General features: G+C 39.7%; 2 long non-coding RNA genes across 2 annotated transcripts; one reads left to right on the top strand and one right to left on the bottom strand.

Moving 5' to 3' along the window:
* On the top strand, positions 5806–7290 carry LOC110430346. Its single transcript, XR_002447798.1, has 2 exons — positions 5806–6242; positions 7040–7290. It is a non-coding gene; the product is annotated as an uncharacterized LOC110430346 (long non-coding RNA).
* On the bottom strand, positions 9082–10350 carry LOC110430605. Its single transcript, XR_002447972.1, has 2 exons — positions 9732–10350; positions 9082–9649 (listed from the first exon to the last, which is right to left on the bottom strand). It is a non-coding gene; the product is annotated as an uncharacterized LOC110430605 (long non-coding RNA).

Consider the following 10792-nt stretch of genomic DNA (forward strand, 5'->3'; position numbering starts at 1 on the left):
CAGTGGTGTTTAAGACAAGAAGGGGGGAACAATCTATGTGCATATTACGTGTGCAAATTCATGATGACACAAGTCAATCAAACGCCCACAGAGACGCTCAGAGTACGTTACATGTCTCTTTTCATTATCTCCTGAATTATATTGAATAACTTAGATAACTAATACATTTTTTATTTATTTCAAATTAAAGACGGAATGGTTGAGGGAAAAGGTCCTACAACAAGAACGAATCAAAGCTATCCAAGAGACGATAGCAGGATTTCTCCGCGACCAAGTGATCAATCCAAACGGCGAGTTTCACTTCAACGGCAATGAAACTCTTATTGCAAACAACGATGATCATTTGTATCGTTTGTAGACATTGGGAGAAAAAACTCTACTACAAAACAAAGATATTGTAGCACTTTCTTGTAACATATTCATCAATATGTTCCTGAGAAATTTCATAGTAACATAAAGTAGTGTGTTACAGACTTCGATTGTAACACAAAACACTTTTTCTATAAAAATGTGTTACTGACAAAAGTTATAGTATCATAAAACTAATGTTAGAAGCAAAATGTTACAAAAGAGTATTATATTGTAACATATAAATGGAACACATAAAATGTGTTACAAATATATGCCCTGTAGTAACACAAAATAGTGTTACAGTCTAAGTGTTACAAAGAAACATATACATATGAACCTCCTATTCATAGGCGACACAACATCGCACCTAGGTGTCATCAAGGCTATTAGGCAATCACATCGTGGTCATCACATTAGAATTAAGTAATAATAAATAGGCAATTTAATATGTTAGTTCAATACCTACGCCTGTTATCAATTTATTAAGGCCTTGTTGAGTTCAAAAAATTTACAAAAAAAATCAGATTCCTCATCACATCGAATCTTGTGGCGCATGCATTAAGCATTAAATATAAATATAAATAATAACTAATTACATAGTTTGTCTGTAATTTGCAACACGTATCTTTTGAGCCTAGTTAGTCCATGGTTGGACAATATTTGTCAAATACAAACGAAAGTGCTACATTGTCCATTTTGCAAAAAAAAAAAATTGAACTAAACAAAAAATCTACAAACTTGCATGACAATATTTTTTATTAATAGTTTTCCATAAAAAGTTCAAAAGGTATTAACAAAGTGGCACTATATATTATTCATAAATAAATACATCTCTCTCGCCATAGTTATATGTAATAATGTGAGAATATTTATAGTGGTATATCCACAATCCCACTTGAGTGAGAGAGAGATAAAAGAAGACGTAAGGAAACTCGAGACTCTCTCGAGCACTCTAACATGAATAACTCTTTTTAGTGGACGTATGCATGGCTTTAAAACACGAAGCAGGCGATAAATCTTCCCATGCCAACATTTCAACTATGAGTTGCAAAAATATGTTTTTTTTATTTTTAAAACAAATATAGTATTTGTTCTAACATGCATTTGAAGATCATATGCAAATATCACTGAAAATGAACATATCACAAATATAATGTTTTTTATTTTTATATGTATATAATAGATAATTCTCTCTCCATTCCAAATTACAAGACACATTAGTTTTTACATAGATTTGATATGTATCTAAACATGACAATTTTTACATAGATTTGATATGTACCTAAACATATGTTATATCTAGATATATAACAAAATTGATATACCAAAAAATCAAAGTGATTACAAATTGGAATAAAGAGAATATTAGAGAGCATGTGAAAAAAATCATAGAAATTTTTATTTGCCGCTCGTGAAATGCAAACTAGCGCCCAAATAGAATTTGAATGTTCTTAAAAACCAGGCGCTTCATTTTTTTCAATTTCCTGCTAGTTTCCCTCCTTCCTGAGATCTGATGCCGCCTCGTCTTCAATAACCGGGAACGGTTCTTTAATAAAGCCCAGCCCAAAAACACCACGAACCCTAGGTTCAGCCTCCTCCGGCTGCTAGCGCGTCCCGTCCCCAGCCCCTGCGGCCGTGCACTACTCGAGAGGCGCTGCGCTCGGGATTCTTCGGGTCCGAACGTTCGGACCCGAACCAGTCGCCGATATTTCCTGCGCGAGGTTGGCATGAGTTTCCCGCGCGATAGAGACGAGAGCGCGCCATGCTGCCATCAGACGGGAGCCGCGGTTTTTGCATGCCACATGCGAGGACGGGCAGGTTTCTGCATGCCGCATGCGAGGACGTGCGACGTGGAAAGCCCACCAACACGCATTTCGTATCGTAGACTCGTACTCACTGGTGTCCTATTTTCAGATTTTTTTTTTATTTTCCTTTCATGTTTACTTTCTTTTTCCTTTTTCATTTTTTTATATATTCTTGTTTCGTTTCTCTTCTTCTTTTTTATTTATTTTTTGTTTCTATGTCTTTTTCATTTTTTCTTTTCTTTCTTTCCTTTTTATTTTATTTTCTTTGTTTTTCATATTATTCTCTTTTATTTCATTTCATTTTTCTTTTTCTTTTTTTCTTTTTATTTTCATTTCTTTTGTTTCTTCTCGTGCTTCATTTTCTTATTTTTGTTTATGTGTTTTTTATTATTCTTTATTTTTAAAGTTCTATGTTTCTTTTATTTCTTTTCTCTTTTTTACTTTCATTTCCTTTTCTTATTATTTTTTATTTCTCTTCTCTAGTTTAATTTAGTTTTTTTGTTTCATGTGATTTTCATTATTCTTTGAATGTTTTTTAAGTTATACATTACGTATTTATAGTTTGTTAATCATGTTTTTTTTATATATTTCTTCTTTGTCGTTTTACTCTAATAAAATGTTATATTTTTGTTATGTTACTCTAATAAATTTTTTTAACAATTTTTTTTACTTTTTTTTATTTTCTTTTATATATATATATGTATGTTCACGTAGTGTATATTTGATGTTTTATGTTGTGTTATGTTATGTTTATGTAGTACTCTTATAATGTTCTGTGATGTTTTTTATTATTCATCTAGTATATATGTGATGTTTATATAGTATACACGTGATGTTCTATGATGTTTTTTTGCGATATTCACTTAGTATACATGGGATGTTCTATGACGTATCCAGTGATGTTCGCGTAATATATACATACATATGATGTTCTATAATGTTTTATGTGATGTTCGATGGTGTATTTAGTAATGTTCTATGGTGTATTTGGTAATGTTCTATGGTGTATTTAGTGATGTTCACTTAGTACACATGTGGTGTTCTATGATGTTTTTAGTGATGTTCACTCAGCACATATGTGATGTTCTATGATGTATTTAGTGTTCACGTAATATATATGTGATGTTCTATGATGTATTTAGTGTTCACGTAATATATATGTGATGTTCTATAATTTATTTAGTGATGTTCTATTGTGTATTTAGTAATGTTCACTTACTACACATGTGATGTTCTATAGTTTATTTTAGGATGTTTAAAAATTATTCATGTGATATTCTTTTAATTTTTCTCTATTTCGTTTTTTTTATGTTTTGATCTATATTTTATTATTTAAATTTAAGAATATTCAAGTTGTGTAGATGGGATGTTCATGTTGTATACATGTGATGTTCGTGTAGTATACCTATGATGTTATATGATATATTTTTAGATATTCAAGTATAATTTATTTTCTAATGTTACATGAGTTTTCCCTTTTTGTCTTTTGCTTTTTTTTGATTTATTTTCCTGTTACTTGTTTTTTTAAATGTTTATTTAAATGTCTTGCGGTATTTTTAGTATAGGAACACTGTTCTTATTGATGTTTGGATTTTTTTGACATTAAATGGTACAACTATTTAATAACGGGACTATTATATCATTCGAACACAAACATATATATAGTGCAGTGGTAGTGAGCTATACTACTTTGCACTTAGAAGTGGTAGATCGTGCGTTCGAATCCTGACCTTGTGACAATTTTTTTGTTTTTATTCCCAAGGTTTGTAGCAGCGATGGGCTAGCCAGAGTTGGGCCGGAAGCGCAGGGTGAGAAACTGGGCCTAGAGAGGCGGATGTAAAGCTGGGCTACGGGCGAGAAGCCAAGTTGGACCGAAATCTCAGAAGCGCGTGGGTGGAAAGCTGGGCCTGCACGCGCGACGGCGGGAAAATTGGAAAGCTGGGCCTGCGCGCGTGATGGCGGGAAAATTGGAAAGCTGGGCCTGCGCGCGCGACGGCGGGAAAATTTGCCGGACCAAGGCTACGGTCCGAACGGCCGGACCTTAATCGCCCCCCGCTGCGCTCGCTAGTCGTCTTCTGCGGCCATGCCCGTCCTCGCGTCGCTCGCCCCTGGTCGCGACTCGCCCCAGCCCTGCCCTCTGCGCCTCCGCGGCCACCGACCGGCTTCCAATGACGGAGCGAGAAAAAAATTATAGCTGGGGCGAGTTCTAACATGAAGATGAACGAAAAAGCTTTATGACACAAATCGCACAGTATTCATCGACTACGATTGTAAAAAATATAGCAAAAAAACTAAAATCATAAAAGTTATTGTAAAAAAGGCAGACCAACAACATAAGATGTTGCCTCAAATTTGCAAAATAAATTAAATAACTGGCAAAGCTGCTGCCCCTGCCAAGTTCCGCTTCTCCTACCTCCATCGTTCCTAGCGATGGCAGTGAGCGGACGAGCAGTGTGCCGCGCTGGCGCCTAGCAGCGGCCGGCGAGGGTGGCGGTGAGCGCGTGGCTGGTTCCTTGCAGCGGGCGGCGGAGTGAGCCACGGGCGGTGCCTGGCAATGGTGGCAGCATTTGCGTTAATACAAAATTAGGGGTTCGGGAAGCTAAGCATGAGAACCAGACCGTGTTGCTGGATTGGAGATTTAGAGAGCCAAATTGGACCCTTGTTGGGCCCTTGGGCTAATCTTAACAAAAACAGGCTTAACCCACTACCTAGTGCTTGCAGCTCGCTCTCGCTCGGCGCCAGTGGTCTTCTTGCGGCGGAGCGGCCTCTCCTCGGTAGCCCGGTAGCCGAAGCTAAGGAAGAAGAGGGAGTTCGGGGGTCTTGGACGACGCCGTTGGTAGCTGGGGCGGCCGCCCCACCCCGCCGCTAGGGTGGCTCCGTCATTGCTGGCGGCTTCGCAGATCCACCTGGCGCCCTCGTCTCTTGCCAGGGGCCAGCTTCCCGCCTGAGCCCTCCAGATGGAGTCCGGACTCCACAGCTCCTCACTCTCTCAGCCGATGCAAAGGCCAGAGGCAGGGGCTGATCTTGATGGTGCGGCCGTGCGGAAGATGCAGCAGCTCGATGGCTTGCCGGCTTGGGATATGGTTGCGGCAGGGGACATGACTGTGACACCGCCGGCAGAAGCGCGGGTGTGGTGGACACCTGAAGCCTCGGTGTATGTGCCCCATCATCAACCGGTATGTGCCTTTCATGCAGTTGCTGCCCATATACAACAGCTTCTGAGCCAAGGTGATATCCTTTGATCTCTGCCTTGTTTCCTGCACTCTGAAATTACAGTCATGCAAAAGTGTCGATTTTTTTTTCTGCATTGGTTTGTTCATGCATCTTCACATTTTCAGGACAGTTATCTATGTCTGATGCATTTTATCTAGATACATGATATAATCTTGATGTCATCATCAGAAAATTGTACTCTGATTTTAGAATCTAACTGTAAGAAACAATCTTATGAATTCATAGTTGAGTTGGAGAGCCTATTGCCTTTTGAAATGTAGAGTGCCTTGCTCTAATTTGGCAACAAAGAGCGGAAGTTTCATGAAATTATTTTCTTCACCACCTTATTGTATGAATTGTCAATGAAGATGTACCCAAAGATTGCAGCATCGGCTTTCAGTCAGAGGTGTTACTTAGATGTTAATAGATACTCTCTTGATTAATTTGTCTCAAGCTCTGTCTGAATTTAAATGCACAAAAGTTCAGTATGCTGAGAGTGGATTTCGGCCTGCTGCTTTTACAATGTATTTTTACTGTTTTTAGGCAGCATTGTAGCACGAAAGCTCCCTCTGCTCTTTCACTTTGTGCCAACAGCAGCAGCCATCTCATGTCCCTGATCTGCAGGTCAAGTAGCAGCAGCAGCTAGCCCAGGAACAACAGTTATCTCTACAGCAACTTTTCGTTCACAAGAGGAGCTGTGCTCTCTCTGCTCTGCTAGCTGGAGTTTACAGCATTAACCACAGCCCAACTCTGCTTTGTTCTTCGATTTCTTGTGACAAACACATTTTATTTCCTTGCAGTAGCACTAGCAATATCTGTTATGTGGATCATCAGCAGGTTGGCACAGCAGGTTGACAACAGCAGAGCTCTCAGGTTTGCACAGCTCTTGTGCACTTGCATTTAGAGTTGCAGGTGTGGGTTCGGATTATTATGGACTTTGGTTTCAATATTGCTCTTTTGTCTTGGGTGATATGCAGTGGCAAGCATGAGCTTTGGTTTAACTATTGTTCCTTTGTCAAATATTTGAGTTGTAGTTATTTGTGTTAGAACAAGCTTAATTGGTTAACAATATATTTTATGTGTTCGCTAGCTGCAGGGTGCATGGTAGTTGTCAGTGCAGTAAGTTCTTTGTATTTATTTTCGGCAACTTCTAGGCACCTCTCTTGCTTTTATTTGAATCCATGCTTGATAATTAGTGGTTTGGTTAGGCTTCTAGAGCTATTTTCAGTGAGTTATCTTGCTTATGTTTATTACTTCTCAATTAGCTCTCAGTTTAATATTTCTCATATTAATTAGAGCTTTGTGAACTTTGAAAAATTCCTAATTACTCCTAGCGTCGATATATCACTAGTTGACTTGTGTAAACTTGGCAATTAGAAGAGACATGTATTGAGTTATAATCAGGATATAGGCTAAGTTCTTCTCGGTGAAGACTTTTAGTCGGCTCCCGTTGCAACCCTTTGGTGAGAGTGTTTTTTTAATAACCGGATTGACTTGTAGGCTTGATCATGTAGATTTTTTTCATGAAAATTTTACTTTTGAATAATTCTGCAAACATATTTGCAAACCAGCTAGTCTTTATTTTAAGATTCCAAATTGCTTACTGTGTCGACTCCATTACAATTTTAGTTTACCTGATGCATATACTAATTGTTAATGATTCTTTTCAGGAGCAAGATGAAATTTGAGTTGAGCGCACGATTGATGGGATGATCAAAATCAAGGAAACCTTTGCTGCAGTGCTACATAGCTTATTACATTTTGATGTCTTCAAACTATCTAGTGATCTATGTTGGATACCTTATGTGTTGTGTGTGTATTATCGATTGAGTTTGACATTGGATGATTTTATTAATGTTTTGTACAACAAGGCACATTTTGGTTTAATAGATGTCTAAATGCGTCATGCATCATATGTATATTGTTCGGTGTCTAAATGCGTCATTCATCATATGTATATCGAGGTAAAAGATGGTTTTACCTATAGCAACCATAATGGTTAATGTGGCAACAGAGAGGTTCTCTCTAGCAACCAAAAAAATATTTTTGTGGTAGCAACCACAAATATAGTGTGACAATAGAGAGGCCACTTGTAACAACACTTTTTGGTCTATTGCAACACTTTTAGGCTGTTGCATAGGAGAAACCTTATAGTACATGTTACGACAAATATAAACAAGTGTTACAAACCATGTGTTCCTTTGTACCATACTGTGCTCTACCATAATGTAGAAGTGTTACTAGAACTAAAAATGTGTTACAACATATAATAATTGTTACACTAGGCAAATGTTCCGATAGATAAATAAATGTGTTACAAACTATACATTTTATCATGATGTGAAGTGTTACTAGAGCAAAAAAAAGTGTTACAACAAAAATCATTCTAACGCTAGATAAATGTTCCTGTAGACAAGTAAATGTGTTACAATAAACTAGTCTATAGTAACATGGCCAATTGGAACACAAAAAAAATATGTGTTACTAAGAGAGCTAGTAACACTTTTTCTAACCTACAGTAACACAAGTTGGTGTTACTATATCCGTTCTGTGTAGTAGTATGTATATATGTGTTATGAATTTTGTACATATAAAACTATATATATATATAAAGCTTTTTACATATCTATTTAATTTTTGATGTGGCCTATTCATTTTATTATAGGCAAAGCTTAATTATTAAGCTAAGCCTATAATTTTCATTTATATATGCTTAATATGCATGTAATATAAATATATTATTGTATCAGAAAAACATGTATTGAAAAACCTATTATTATATATTATATAAAAACAATAAACAGAACCGAAGAAGTGAACCAAAAAAAGCCCTGGCAGGACCCTTTAACACCGGTTGGTATTACCAACCGGTGTTAAAGGGGGGGCTTTAGCCCCGGTTACCCGAACCGAGACTAAAGGGTGGGTCTTTAGTCCCGGAAGGGCAGCACCGGCTCGGGAACCGGGACAACAGGCCCTTCCCGACCGGTGCTAATGCCCGAACGTGTGGCAGTGAAAATAGTGAATGGGGTGGTATATGTTAACCCATTTTACAGCCAAAGAGTTGCAAGTGCCTCGTACTCTTTTGTCTACCCAAAGAAGAAAGTTCATTTTAGGGCCTGATAATTATTTGACAAAGTAGCAATTTCATATTCTTTTTGTTCATATGATGTCATCATCCATATATACACAATATGATCGATTGCCTCTCTCTCGTCGTGTAAATCATGACTAGCATCATACAAGACTATATATGCATATCGGTACATATATACCTTTTATTTAGGCGAAGCAAAACCTTTATTGAGCTTCATAGGAAGTACAAACCCTTATTCGGCGGAGATACAAACCAAATATGCATATACACTACTTCTAGCTAAGACATGGGCATCGAAATTTAATTGCCTCCCTTCATGAACAAACTCAACAAAACTGAAATCACCACTACAAGAAATTAACTTATACATGACGGTTTGATTCTGTCATGGACAAGCGAAAATCCGTCACGGTTAACTATCTGTGACGGTCCATAGGAACGTCATCTATTCCTCGTCATACATTTTTGGACCAAAATAGAACGTCATGGGTTGGTTTTTTTGATCGTCATAGACGAACCAGAGGGCAACTATAGGAAGAGACTATGGTGATGAACTAAACCGTCATGGTTTGGTTTTACTGCCATATCAACACACATAAACTGAAACAAAACTCATAATTGATAAATATTGCCCATCATTTTCATTGAAACTTTCAACATTTGTACTTGTACAATATTTCACACGAAATACTAAGGCAATAATCAAGCTACCCTCAAGTATCTACAAAACTAAGATGTTGGCTTATACAACACATAGCTCGTATGATTTGCTCACACAACAAAATCTTTCATGACTAATCAAAATAGCCACCACGAGCACCTTGATCGTCTCGCATTAATGTCAGCTTGCCCTTTCTTCGACCCTCCTCTTCTTCTCTTCCTGGAATTACTTTATCATTTCTTTTGTTTGTTGTTGTTGAGCCTTGACAAAGATCACTTGATGTTTATTTCTCCACCACAGGTTCCTTTTCTAGGGACTATCTGCACAATGAAAAAGAAATCGCATAGGGAGCTGTCACAGTACTATCGATGATTAGTATAAAAAAAATCACTATATGCGTTTCTACATAAGAATCATCCATGTGTTCCTAGTTAGAAATTTATCTTGGACTCAGTGATGGATGCCTCGTATGGAGCTAAGTAGATCGACGTCCTCCCTCATAGTGCTCAGTTTCCCCTCGTCCTCCTGCTTCCACGAACGAAGCACCACTAGAGATTAACAAAATGGTTCAACGAAACAATAGTGTGAAGAGCGGACTGGAGCCGACCTGCGTGCGAACTCGTGGAGGATGTCGTGGTGGCCACAAGCTCATAGGAGACGGAGATGGTGGATCTTGGGGACCTTCAGGCACCTGTGCCGCAACATGCAGAGCGTGGAGACCTTGACCACTCCGTGGACTGGATCTGCCGAGCCCCAGGAGGCCAGGAGGCCAGATGCACGTGATCTAGTTCTAATTTCCTAAACTATATGTCCATAAGATCCCATGCATGCTAGCTTCCTTCCCGAATACTCATGATGACTCCTCCATTATCACATGCTTTGCTTGCATGAAGGACTAGATCACTAGCAAAAAGCTCTAGGTCTTCTTTTTGTATGCAATTGCTTCCAGTACCGTTTGAGGTTCCATGCGCGCGGTCGGCCTTCAATCACCACGGCAGAGGCACCCACCAGGAATAACTTCCCCGCAACCACAGCTGCTGTGCGAGTGCGACGACTCCCGAATTAACTGTATGATCGGGTTCGCGCGAGCTTATTATTAGTCTCTTTGTGCTCACTGATCCTAGCAACCATCGGAGAAGACCTGGGGTTCATCGTCCTGTATTTCGCGGCGCGGCCCTTGCTGAATCCCCGCAAGCCCCAAATCGGCGGCGGCGACGACACGGCCACGGGGACGATCTCACTGCCGCCGTCGCCGCGGTGCAGGTGCTCCATGCGCCACAGGACGTCGAGGTACGTGTCGACGTCGCACGGCAGCGCGATGCCCCTCGCCGCGTGCCCGTTACTCGCGCTCGGCGTCGTCGAGGAGGCGGCGGAAGAGCGGGTGGGAGGCGTCCTCCGCGCGCACTTGGAAGCGCACCCGCTCGGGACCCACGTACACCGGGAAGCACCCGCCGGCGACCGGCAGCTCCCGTCCAGCGCCGATCCGGTTCAGCCCAGACTTGCACCGCTCCAGGGTTCTTGAAATCAGGCTCGTTCCTGTGGCTCGCTTGCTCGGCGCAGCCATGCTAATTAAGGAAGATCGATGGTGCGGAAAAGTAACTATGAATTTGTGCATGAAATGCATGTGGGGTTGCTCATGTCATGACAGAGTGTGCAGCTACATATAGA

The sequence above is a fragment of the Sorghum bicolor genome, chromosome 9 (genome assembly GCF_000003195.3).
Source record: "Sorghum bicolor cultivar BTx623 chromosome 9, Sorghum_bicolor_NCBIv3, whole genome shotgun sequence".
Lineage (NCBI taxonomy): Eukaryota > Viridiplantae > Streptophyta > Magnoliopsida > Poales > Poaceae > Sorghum > Sorghum bicolor.